Source organism: Phascolarctos cinereus, unplaced genomic scaffold, assembly GCF_003287225.1.
Source record: "Phascolarctos cinereus isolate Bilbo 61053 unplaced genomic scaffold, phaCin_HiC Scaffold_4;HRSCAF=312, whole genome shotgun sequence".
NCBI lineage: Eukaryota > Metazoa > Chordata > Mammalia > Diprotodontia > Phascolarctidae > Phascolarctos > Phascolarctos cinereus.
In genome coordinates, this window is record NW_027555847.1 from 256,800,521 (window position 1) to 256,813,202 (window position 12,682).

The 12,682-nt window shown below is 35.1% G+C and overlaps 1 pseudogene; it reads right to left on the reverse strand.

Moving 5' to 3' along the window:
* Positions 1–297: 297 nt before the first annotated feature.
* Positions 298–687, reverse strand: LOC110197626 (small ribosomal subunit protein eS17 pseudogene; annotated as a pseudogene).
* Between the last annotated feature and the right edge of the window lie 11,995 nt (positions 688–12,682).

The window sequence follows — 12,682 nt, forward strand, 5'->3', positions numbered from 1 at the left end:
CATCGTTTTTCAAAATGATATCATCTCTGAAATTCACTGCTCCTCAGTACTCCCTGTTACTGGGGCCCCTTCCTCCTTCTGAGTGGAGAGTGTAGAGGCTAAACATCAGGGATCTCCTCCAAAATCTTCCACCATTTAAAAAGCACCCCAGGCATTCACCTCATAATTTCCCACTCTAGCTGCAGGACTTCATCATACCTCTGAACTCTGAACATGCCTCTTCCCCTTCTCCCTTTCTTCTTCTTTTTTTTTTTGGAAGGGTTCCTAAGTTTATTGGAAAGAAGGCAAACATAAATATTAAACAGCTGCTCTTGGTGTTTTGAAGTTCATCCCAACCATGAGCTGGACAACTTGCAGGTTGGACAAATTGCCAAAGTCCAGCAGTTTCAACATTTCTTTGGTTTCAGAGTCCACTTCAATGATTTCCTGATCCAAAGAAGAGGCCTCAGGGATGTAGTTATCCCTGTTTTCTCTTTCCTCTTCCTGCAGTTGATGGAGATATCTCTCACAGGGCTTCTCAGGATCCACTGCATCAGATGAGTAACATACCCCATGATCTTGTTGGGGATGATGGTGATCTCCTCGCACATGCGCTTGTTGGTGTGGAAGTCATTGCCAGGTGGGTTTATTACTTTTTGATGATGACTTGCACCCCTTCTTCCCAGTCTTGGTCTGAACATGACCCATGTTGGCTCTGGAGGGTGAAGGGAGCAGAGGCTGCCAGGAAAAGGTCTATCCTTTCTGCTTCTTTTTACATCTTGTATTCCTTCATTAAATGTGAGCTCCTTGAGGTCAGGGAGTATCTTTTGCTTTTTTTTTTTTTTTGGTATCCTCATTGCTTAACAAAGTGCCTGGAACACAGTAAAAGCTTAATAAATGTTCATTGACTATTGACTGACTGATGCAAGACCAATGTGGAGAGTTTGTGCAAAAAACTTGAACTTTGGGTTCCATATTAGTCTGTCCTGGTCTTTTGTAGATGAAGATGACTCCATTCATCCACTCAATTCAATTCAATAAGTAATTGTAAAATGCCTAGCATACAGCAAACATCATTCAGTAGTTGTGGACTCTAGTGCTGGTTATGAATTTTCACTAATCCATTGTATCTGTCTCCAGTGGCACTCAACTACAAGATGATTGGTAAGGATTAAGGGAGAAACCTCAATTATATACAAATTTCCATTAAATAAAACAAAACTAAATGGATCCCACAAATAAATAAACTCATGATTTTGGCTTTTTAAATTCTGTGCTGTAAGTTACTGAACAAATTAGAACTAGAAACTGGGGACTATAGGGATTGGAAAGTATAGACAAAGAAGGAGAATGAAAATGGTAGGCCCAGGAGAAAGGAAAAACTTGGTGGAATAATAAATGAGATAATATAGATAAATCACTTTTTATGAAATGTCATACATATTTCTTTCATTATAATTAAACTAAAAGCTGTTTAGTAGAAATGTGAAAGAAAAATCAAACCCAGGAAAAAGAAATTTTCATGAAGCAGGAGTGCTTTAAATCTCATGGGATCTTTTAGAAGCCATATAGATGACAGATTATAGAGGTACTCCATATATTTTTGCATATTTAGTTATTTCCACATTACTACCATTAGTATATAAGTTCCTTGAGGACAGAGACTGCATGAATTACTTTTGCCTGATACCTAGTAAATGCTTAATAAATGCTTTTCCATTGTTTGACTGATTGAGTTTCCATGATGTTAATGATATGGTGCCATAGACTCTTAAGACTATTAATGAAATCAGATTAGATATTCAGGAGGTGGGAATGCAGATTCATGACAAGAACAATGTTGATGTCTAAAAGATTAGAGAGTAGTTGAACATTTTGTCAAATAATGAAGTGTGAAGTTGAAACAACAGAACATTTTTCCTTATGTTGTTGAGTCATGTGTTAGAACAGCTGCTTTAAGTCCTGCCAAGAAAGGATGATAATTATTTCTCTTTTTCTGTGAACATCTGTCAATCTGCTAACAAGTATTGGTTGCTTTTTAGGATATAAAATCAGATATAAACATTAAAGATTGGAGGAGGATAGCATATCTACATATATTCAAGGGCCAATAAACAATGTACACTTATTTCAGGCCTATCTAAGGGCTATCGTCTTAATCAGTGTCTTGTGGCTAATGCCACCCTACCAACCTTAGCCCTGTATAATATTAGAATGTAAGCTGGAAATGGGGGGAGTGGGAATCCTTAAAGAGATAGCATACTTTTCTAGCATATCTCCCTCCTGCTCATAAATTCATGACCTGTTATGAAAGTCTTAATTTGTCACCTGAAATGAGCCATAGAAAATGCAACAATGTTTCTGGATATAATTGAATATTCAATTAAAAATACATTAATTGCCCATTATGTGCAAGGTACTATGGTTAGGCATTAGGTCAAGTCAACAAGGATTTATTAACCATTTATTAAGTGCCTGGCATAGCGGTAACTAATGGAGATACTGAGAAGGGACAATAATGTGTATAGAAGTAGAGCGAGGAGAGAGCAGCGGCAGTAAAACCTAGTCAAGGAGAAGAAGGTGATCAAAAGTGTTAGAGTCTGCAAGAGAGGTCAAGAAGGATGATGACTGAGAAAAGGCGATGCCATTGGATGGTAATCAAGCGATCATTGGTAATTTGGGAGAAAGTAGTTTGAGTTGATGATGAGGTCAAAAGCCATAACAGCAGAGAATTGAGAGAGTGAGGGAAAACAAAGTGGAGGCACCAATGCAGATGGCTTTCTCAAGGCATTTATGCAGGAAAAGAAGGAGTGGAGATAACAAAATCAAGAGAAGTTTTGCTTATTTTTTTTAAGAATGGGAGGTGAAATGGGTATATTTGTAGCAGAGGAGCTTCAATTAGAGAGAGATTGAAGATTAATGAAAAAATGGGATTGCTATAAAAGATGGGATAAAATGTATTATTTGTCAAGGAATAGAGTCATCTCCTATTGTTACATAGAGGTAAAAAAGGAGATAACACAAATGGCCTTAATTCTTTTCAGTGAAATATGAGGCAAGATCTTCAGGTGGGTGGACGGGAGTAAAAGGAGCCATGGAAGGTTTAAGGAGGGGTGAAAAAGTTTACAAAAACTACTTCAGTGAGTGGGATAGTGAATTGATTGAGCTGGTTTAAAGGGATTGTCTTATTGCAGTGAAGACCCAGTTCTTGAATATATCTTTTTCTTAGCTGGACAAGAGTCTTTGCTTTGCTCTGCCTTGAATATTCTCCTCTCTTTTCTCTGAGAATCAGTTGAATCAACTGACCAATTATTCTCATCTCAGATGGCATAACTAATAAGACGATCTATACTTTGATAACATTATCAGGTAAGAATACTTTTATTTTGTGAATCAAAGGCATTAGGCTAAATGTGAACAACCTAATGTTTAAAACTGGGAAGAGACAGAGTGCTTCAAATCATTGAATGAATTGATGCTGCATGGAAAATGTATTGAGATTGATTGAGGAGACTAAGTCATTCCCTGTAAAGCCTGAATAAGAAAGCAATCCAGTGAGAATTCAACATTCTATAACAGGGGAATCTAAGTTCCTGAGAGAGAATCTCTGGGAGGGGAATAGGAGATGTCTCTGACCCCATGCCTGCACATCCCCCAACACACTTCAATTATAAAATAATGCTGGGGGCTTTGAAAGGTTGGAAGATCTCTTTTTTTCCCATCAAGTGTTCTAGCAATGTCACCCAGAACCAGCAAATGCTTATTTAAATGGGTAAGACATCTTTAGGAGTCTACAAGGAAAATGACCTATGGAGCCCAGTAGAAACTTATATTACACCTAAGGGGAACTTCATGAGGATTTCTTAAAAAAAAAAAAAAAGGATTTCTAGCAACCAATTGTTGACTTCTAAAAACTCCTTTGCTAATGTACTTTTTTAGCCTGAGCCTACTTTTTCAAAAGCTCTATTTGTACTGGTGGAAAGTATGTATCATGGCCCTGGTTTGGGTGGATTATTCTCACTATACCACCCTAGAAAATTATTCTCACTATACCACCCTAGAAATTTTCTGAAAGCTAAATAATTGTAGCTGACTAATTTATGTAAACTAATGATCAATGGGAAAGCACATCAGTGAGAGCTTATGAACAACCATATTAGAAAGACATCAACTCCTCAGGTTATCCCCTAAATGTAGAGGGGAGAAGTAGCTAGCTGCCCTCTGGGGACCCTGCCTGCTAGTGCAAATTAAATTTTTGGAGTTTCAGAGTATGCACAACTATATTAATAGTTGTATATACTAGGATAAACTATATTGATAACTAGATTGATATTAATAGATAAAATTTATATAGTAAAGTTTTAGAAATATTTCTTCATAATAATACTATCAGGTAGGTAGTTCTGATAACATTTCTTTCATTTCACAGATGAAGAAACAAGTTAAGAGAGGTTAAGTAATTGTCCATAATCACACAAATAGTAAGTACTGAAGTCATGATTTGAATCAATATTTCTCCTGACAGTTGGCCCAGCTTCAAATTACATCTCCCCAGTGAAACCTTCACTAATTATGATGGGCATGAAATTCTTCTACTTCCACTAAAATCTACTAGCACAAAATTTTGCTTTCTACAATTGACATTGGTATGATAGTGGTATAGCTTGAAATGCTTGTGAGTCCTCCCTCACTTAAATCCAATTCACTTGCATGTCATGGTGTCATCTCCCTGATGTCATGGTCTTCTTTGAGAATGAAGGACAAACAGCAACAGCAATGTCTAAATTTTCCAATTAGATTATAAGTTTTTCAGGGAAGAGATGGTTTTGCCGTTTAAACTACTACTGTTATTACTTAGCACAGTGTCTTGCATATAGTAGCTGATCTACAAATGTTTGTTAATCAACTATTTTCTGAAATTAATGGGGTAGGAGTTTTATGTGCCTTGTGAGATTAGGAAGGGGGCATGCAATTCTGAATGCTTCAAGCCCTCATTCATTCATTCATTCATCTATCCATCCACTCACTCATCTATCTATCTATCTATCTATCTATCTATCTATCTATCTATCTATCTGTCTGTCTGTCTGTCTGTCTGTCTGTCTGTGTCTGTCTGTCTATCTATCTACCTATGTGTTACTCTTTCTTCATACACTCCACACCCTCCTTAAAACTCTGCCTTAAGCTAAGTATTTTCTTATTGATTCTGCCACAATCAGGTAGGAACTACTAGGTAATGGCCAAATATATTACCTATGTCTTGTGGGTATTTTGGCTCATTGCATTTTAATCACTGATACTTTTTCTGACTGCTTAGTTTGAGATATTATTGCCTGGTGGATATTCTAAAACATCTTGTATAAAATGCACTTTATGAATTATACATGCACTTTGATGCATACTTATGTGTCAATGTCTATATCAATACTTATGTCTATTCACCCCTCCAAACAATATAATACATTCATCCATCCATCTAAATCTATCCATCTGTCTATCTATCTGTCCATCCATCTATCTATCTATCTATCTATCTATCTATCTATCTATCTATCTATCTATCTATCTGTCTGTCTGTCTGTCTGTCTAACTATCTATCTATCTATCTATCTATCTATCTATCTATCTATCTATCTATCTATCTTTTGTTGTTATTGTTTTTGAGTCATTTTTCAGTTGTGTCTAACTCATCATGACCTCATTTAGGATTTTCTTGGCAAAGATACTTGAGTGGTTTGCCATTTTCCTCCTCCATCTCATTTTACAGATGAGGATACTTAATTAAGTTTGAATATGAGACAAACAGCTCTAAATGATTTGTTTAGAATCATTCAGCTAGGAAGTGTCCCAGGTCAAATTTTAATTCATGAAGATGAGTTTCCTGACTCCAGACCTGGCACTCTATCCAATGAGCTATACACCTCGCTGCATGTGTGCATGTGTATGTGTGTGCATATATGTGCACATGTGTATGTATGTATATAGATAGATAGATAGAGGTATTTATATTTATAATATAAAGGCTTCTATGTTACTTTTATTTGTCCTTCATTCTCAAAGAAGACCATGACATTGGGAGGGTGATGCCATGACTTGCAAGTGAATTGGATTTAGGTGAGAAAGACTGTGCAAAGTCGCTAACCTCACTTTCTCCTCTGGAATGTGGGGGTTGGGGGATTAATATCTTTTTATAGGAGTATATATATATATTTAGGGGCAGCTAGGTGGCACAGTAGATAGAATGCGGGGCCCGGAGTCTGGAAGACCTAAGTTCAAATCCAGTCTCATTTATTATCTGTGTGAGCCTGGACAAGTCACTTAATTGAAGTTTGACTCAGTTTCCTCTACTACAAAAGTGGGGTATTGCACCCACTTCCCAATAATGTTGTGAGGATAAAATGAAATAATAATTATAAAGCACTTAGCATAGTACCTATAACTTAGTGCTATATAAATGTTCACTATCATATCTATATCTATATATTGACTTATAGATACATACATATTTGCATGTATATACACACATATATTATGATATGATTAGTTAATGGTTTTGAAAAGCAAAATCTTTACTTTCTGAGTCATTCATTCATCACTTTTTCCTCTTCAGTTTCAAAATTGTGGTATTTCACAAAGTGACTCAGTGACAGCCCAAGAACAGAAATAAAACCATGAATTATAAAATACAAAATTGCAAGTATTATTACAAAAACCAGATCTCTAGTTATTACAATATAATTTCTCAACTTTAACCTCAGTACATTCAATAAAGATGCAAATTCATTTATTATGAAGCTTTAAACATTGCTTATAAATGCAAATTAGGCTGCCAATTCCATGCCAAATCTATGTTATTTTTTCCACATTATTAAGGAAAGATAATAATAATGCAGAAATAAGCTCCTCATTACAGAGTTCACAATTCACTTTAATTTTTTTTTATATATTACGGAATCACAAATTGCTTCCTAGCACATGACTTCTTAGTTTCTTAGTGAAAGTTGACAGTTAAGACCAGTGTATCAACCACAAAATAGGGGAAAAAAAGGAAATGGGAACTTGACTGCAATCTTTAATTTGATTAACCTACATTTAAGAAAAGTTAGAAATAAGTAGGAAGTAGTCAGACATCTGGAGAAGAACAAGAGGGAGAAGAAGAAGGAAAGGGGGTCAACAGCAGCAGAAGGAGGAGAAATACCTAGCTGAAGGAAGATCATAAAATAAGTTGGTAAAACCAAGTTGATAAAATAAGATAAAAGGTCAGCAAAGTAAGGGGAAGATAATTGGCTGTCACTGTTGGTGAAAAAAATGCAGATGTATTATTTAGATGAGGAGACTGACAACTCAGGAGTTTAAGATTCTACCCCTCCCCTATTTCATCCCTCCCACATTTCTTTTTCAGGCAATTGGGGTTAAGTGAGTTGCGCAGGGTCACACAGCTAGTTAAGTGTCAAGTGTTTGATCTGAGATCAGATTTGAACTCGGGTCCTCCCGACTTCAGGGCCGGTGCTCTATTCACTGCTCCACCTAGCTTTCCCTCAGCAGTTTTTTTTTTTTAACGAAGAATTGAGAATATTAATTCTAGTAAATACAGAAATCAGGAATAATTTGAAATGATCAATGGCATCCAAAGTATGTGATACATGTGTGCATTTTTCATAGTCAAGAGTCTGTTACGGTGTTCAGTATGGGAGAAGTGATAATTCCACTAATTATGCCCTTTACATATCAGAAATGTAAGGGGGAAGTTTTTTTTTGTGATAGCTTTTTTAAGTACTTGAAGGATTATCATGTGGAAAAGGGATTAAACTGGTTCTCTTCTACCTTAAGGGGCAAAACTAAGAGCCATAGATGAAAACTGCAAAAAGCAAATTTAGACTTTATGAATAGGAAAGTTTTTATATAAAAGAATTTATCTAAATATATAAGAAAAAAGAGCCATTCCCTAACAGACAAATGATCAAAGTATATGAACAGGTAGTTATCAAAAGAAAAGCAAACTACCAAAAACTGTATTAAAAATGCTCCAAATCATTAGTAATAACACAAAGAAGAAGGTAAATACTGATGTTGCCATACTGAATTTAATGTATACTTTAAAAAACCCAAGGTATATGTAATAGATATTTATGCTTCAGTATGCAATCCTGTCTTTCTGATCCTCTTTTTACAGGGGAATGACCATGTTTGTTTCCATTTATCAAGTTTCTAATTTAAAGAAAAAGAAAATTTTAAAAAATAAAATCTTCCTAATAATTATAGTTATATAAAAGGGGAATTGGTAACTATGTAAGACAGCACATTTTCTATCTCTAGTGTCTGGATGACCATTTCTTAGGTATGTGGCAAAGGGGATTCTCATTCAGTTTTGGTTAAGCATCTGACATCCTTTCCATTTCTGAAATTTTGTGTTACTATTCTTTATTTATAAAATGTAAGAGAAATCTAATATTGCTGGCAACATAGTACCTTCAGCATCTTGGACCCACTGTCTGGCATAAAACAGTATCTTACCTCTACTTGCCCAGTTGAGCTGCAGGTTATATTTTCATTCCCTTGTTTCACAATTTGCGGGACTTCAAACATTTCTCCCGTTTAAACTCTTTGCTTGCAGGTTAGTACCTATTTGTAGGGCTGGTTAAGTAATTATCAAAGTATTATCTATTCATTTTGAGAATATTTTTTAAAAAATTCCAGTTGTCTACAAAATAATATAGTCAACTTCTCAATTACCTGTCCTCAGATTATTGAGAAGGCATATGCAGTTGAGGTTAAGTTCCACATTTGGAATGAATAAAACAAAAATGATAACATAATTGCATTTATATAGTACTTTAAGTTTTTTAAAGTGTTATACATGTTATCTCATTTGATCATCAAAACAACCTTGTGAGATATTCTCCTGATTTGACAGATGTTAACTGAAGAGGAATCTTCATTGCAGAATATGTGTATTCAGTTTAGGAGATTGCTTACTATATAGCCTTAGTATGTCCACAGCCACATGTGTAATATCACCACTCAATTCCAAGCCACTGATTATCCACCCACTCATTTCAGCAGCAACCAATGTGTTGAAGCCTACACTAAAAAAATAAGATAGAATGGAATGCCAGATTTTGTGGATCACAGGTACTACAACTTACCTCCATCAGTGTGGTTTTGATGATTCAAGAAATTGTTATGAACCTGATAAAAGAAAAGCATTGGTTTATGTGATATATATATATATATATATATATATATATATATATATACACACACACACACACACATATTTATACATGTATATATGTATATGTATATATGTATGTATATATGCACACATATACACATGTATACACATATATGCATTTATGTACACACATCTATACACATACACACATATACATACATTTATGTACACATGCACATATAGGCAAGTAGTATGTATACTTATGCATATATGCATGAATGTATGTGTATACATACTATACAAAAACATATAATATATGCATCACACATGAGTATGTTAATATTAATACACACATGTATGAACACACACATATATATATATATATATATATATATATATATACACACATGTGCTTGTATGCACACCTTCTATTGGGGTGGGTAGTCGAGGAAGGAGAGTTGTACAAAAATACCTATGATAAGAGATATGCAAAGGAGAGGTCTGTCAAAATACCATGAAAAGTTTGAGGAATGAGAAATAAGTTCCACTTATTCCACTTAGGCTGGGAGTGAATTCCTGGGTAAATAACAGCATAAGCAATCGAGACTTTTCTAATTGAGAAATACCATAAGGAAGAAAAATTGAACTGTTTCATGAGAGATTAGAAAGAGGAAAGAAGACCATTTAGAGACGAATTTTAATAGTCCTAGTAATATGGGATGAGGCTTTGAACTAAGGTGGTTTTAAGGTATTGCTGAGATTAGAGGTCACGGAATTAGAGCTGGAAGAGACTTTAAAGACCATCTTGTCCAAATCCCTCATACTGTATATGAGAAAGTTGAGGTCCAAAGAGGTTAATTTACTTGCTCAATGTTATATAGGAGGGATTGATTTGACAGATGCTTGATGTCTGATACAATATAAGAACTGCTGAAATATGTAAGGTATTAGAGAGAGGGAAGAAATAAAGATGATTCTAAGATTATAAGTATGATTGAATGGGATGATAGTAGTGCTATCAACCAAAGTAGACAAGTTAGGGGAAGAGACCAGTGTCGGGGGGAATATATGTCTTTGTGGCATGTTGAATTTCAGGCATTCAAAAGACATCCAAGGTGGCAATATTCAGTTGGAAGTTAAGAATGTGGGTCTAGACTTTGGGAGTAGAAAATTAGATTTGAGTCATCTGTATAGAGGTGAAAGCATGGGAGTAAAAGTGATTCTCAAAGAAGAGCATTAAGAAAAGGAAAGGGGCTATAGATGAAACTCTGGGAAATAGCTATGCTTATGAGGTGGAAGTAGGATGAGGAATTTGAAAAAGCAACAAAAAAGGTAGAGCCAGAGAGGGAGGAGGACAATCACAAGAGTGCAATGGAAAATATTATGTATATTAAATGACAGATATAAAGAGGTTCAGAAAGTGAGTACAAAGTACTTTTGCCAGAAATTTGTTTGTGAAGCAAAGGAGAGAGAGAAAAGTTGACTGGTGAGATAAAGTGTCAAGGAGAAGGTGTTTGTTTCATTTCTGGATAAAAACACCTGAGGATGTCTTTAAGGTGAGAGTATGGCGTTACTAGAGAGAGCTGAAGATTTATGAGAGGGGATTACTGTTGAGAGGATTCACTTAACATTCACTGAGTTACTTTATGTATTTCACTGAGCAAGAAGCTAGGGGTGACAATCACTTGATAAACATTTATTAAGTACCTACTTTTTGCCAGGCACTATGCTAAATTCTGGGGATAAAAAAAAAAAGACAAAAGACCATTCCTGACTTCAAGGTACTCACAATCTAATGGCGCAAAGATGAATGACATATGGTCCTTTGCTTAAAGAATGTTATCATACATTAAGGATTAGACATGTACACAAATATAATGTAACCTAGAACACAAGAGGAAGTCGATGAATCATGAAATTGAGCCAGAAAATGTGCCTTCATCTAGAGCAGGAGTTTTAAACTTTTTTTTTTTAGTGTGTCATGGACCCCTTTGGCATTCTGGAAAAGCCAGGGGATCACTTTCCAGAATAATAACTTTAAATGCATAAAATAAAATATATAGGAATACAAAGGAAATCAATTATATTGAAGGACAGTTATTTTTTTTTTTTAGGTAAAAAGTGCCTGATAGAAAGACAAAGGAAGACCTGAGTTCAAATCCAGCCTCTAACACTTGCTAGTTGTGTGACCCAGAGCAAGTCACTTAACCTCTTTTTGCTTCAGTTTGCTCTGTAAAATGGAGTTGATAATAGGACCTACCTCTTAGGCTTTTTATGAGAGTAAAATGAAGTGATTTTTTAAAGCACTTATCACAGTGCTTATACATAGTAGGTGCTTTATAAACACTATTTTATTTTCCTTCATAGGAGAAGGTGAATTTGAGTTGAATTTTATAGGATGTGTAGTATGTCAGCAGTCTGTTACAAGGTGAGAAGTCATTACAGGTATAGGAAAAAGGATTAACAAAGATTTTTTTTTTAAAAAGAGTTAAGTGCAAATTGTGTTCAGGGGATGGCAATTAGTCTAGTCTAGTTGAAGTGATGACTTGGTAAGGGGGAGTAATGCAAGAAAAAACTGAACAATAGGATGGAGTCAGGTTGTGGGTCTTGAATTCACTTAAAAACAATGCATTGTACACCACTACACAACTGTTTCCTGAGTGACATTTCTTTAAAATGTTATTGAAATTTTATTTTGTAACAGGAAAATGGAAGAGTTCAAACTCTCCCTCAAGTCATACCATGACCAGAGATGGAAAGCATAAATTGACGAAGTTTATTTTTATATATTAACAGTTGTGTAAAATGAAATATTATAATTGTTACTTATTCAGTCACTTGCATTGCAAATCCTTTATGCAAAATCCTAGCCCCTTGAAGTTTAATTTGGATATCTCCTAATATAGGAACTCACAAGTCAACCTTCTGCCTTTTAAGATCAAAGACTGACTGTTCAGCTTTCATAGTAACATGCTGTCATTTTAAGAAACCTTTGAGATGGAGAGAACCTTTGTTGTGACTTTTGAAGAACACGAACACCTATGTATAGCTATATATCTGTCTGTGCAATGCTATTTGGCAAGCAATATATAGGTTTTTTTTTAATACTAAAGATATATATATATATGTCCTCAGGTCATTGAGTTTTCCTGCTTGTCAAACTGTTAGTAAAATGGAGGAGATGAGTTGTTGACCTAAACTCTGTTTTCAGATAACCTACTTTTTGGTGGAGGGACTTCACAGCTACATGCATAATGTCATGAGATAAATTTTAGTCTGCTTATTGAGCCTGAAAACAATAGCTTCCATGCTAGGTCATTTAGACAATATTGAGTTTCTATTATAAAGACAGGGCTCTTTGTTTATCCCTAGAGGCAACTACTTAGAAATACTGAAGAAAACATCATTATGTATCAGTGAGCGTGATGAAATTTTATTAGCAGGGTGCTAAGAATTAGGCAGTATGACCTGAAATGTAGCTGACTGGGAGTGCTATTTTTGGTTCTCTTTCTTAGTCATTGGTGACTT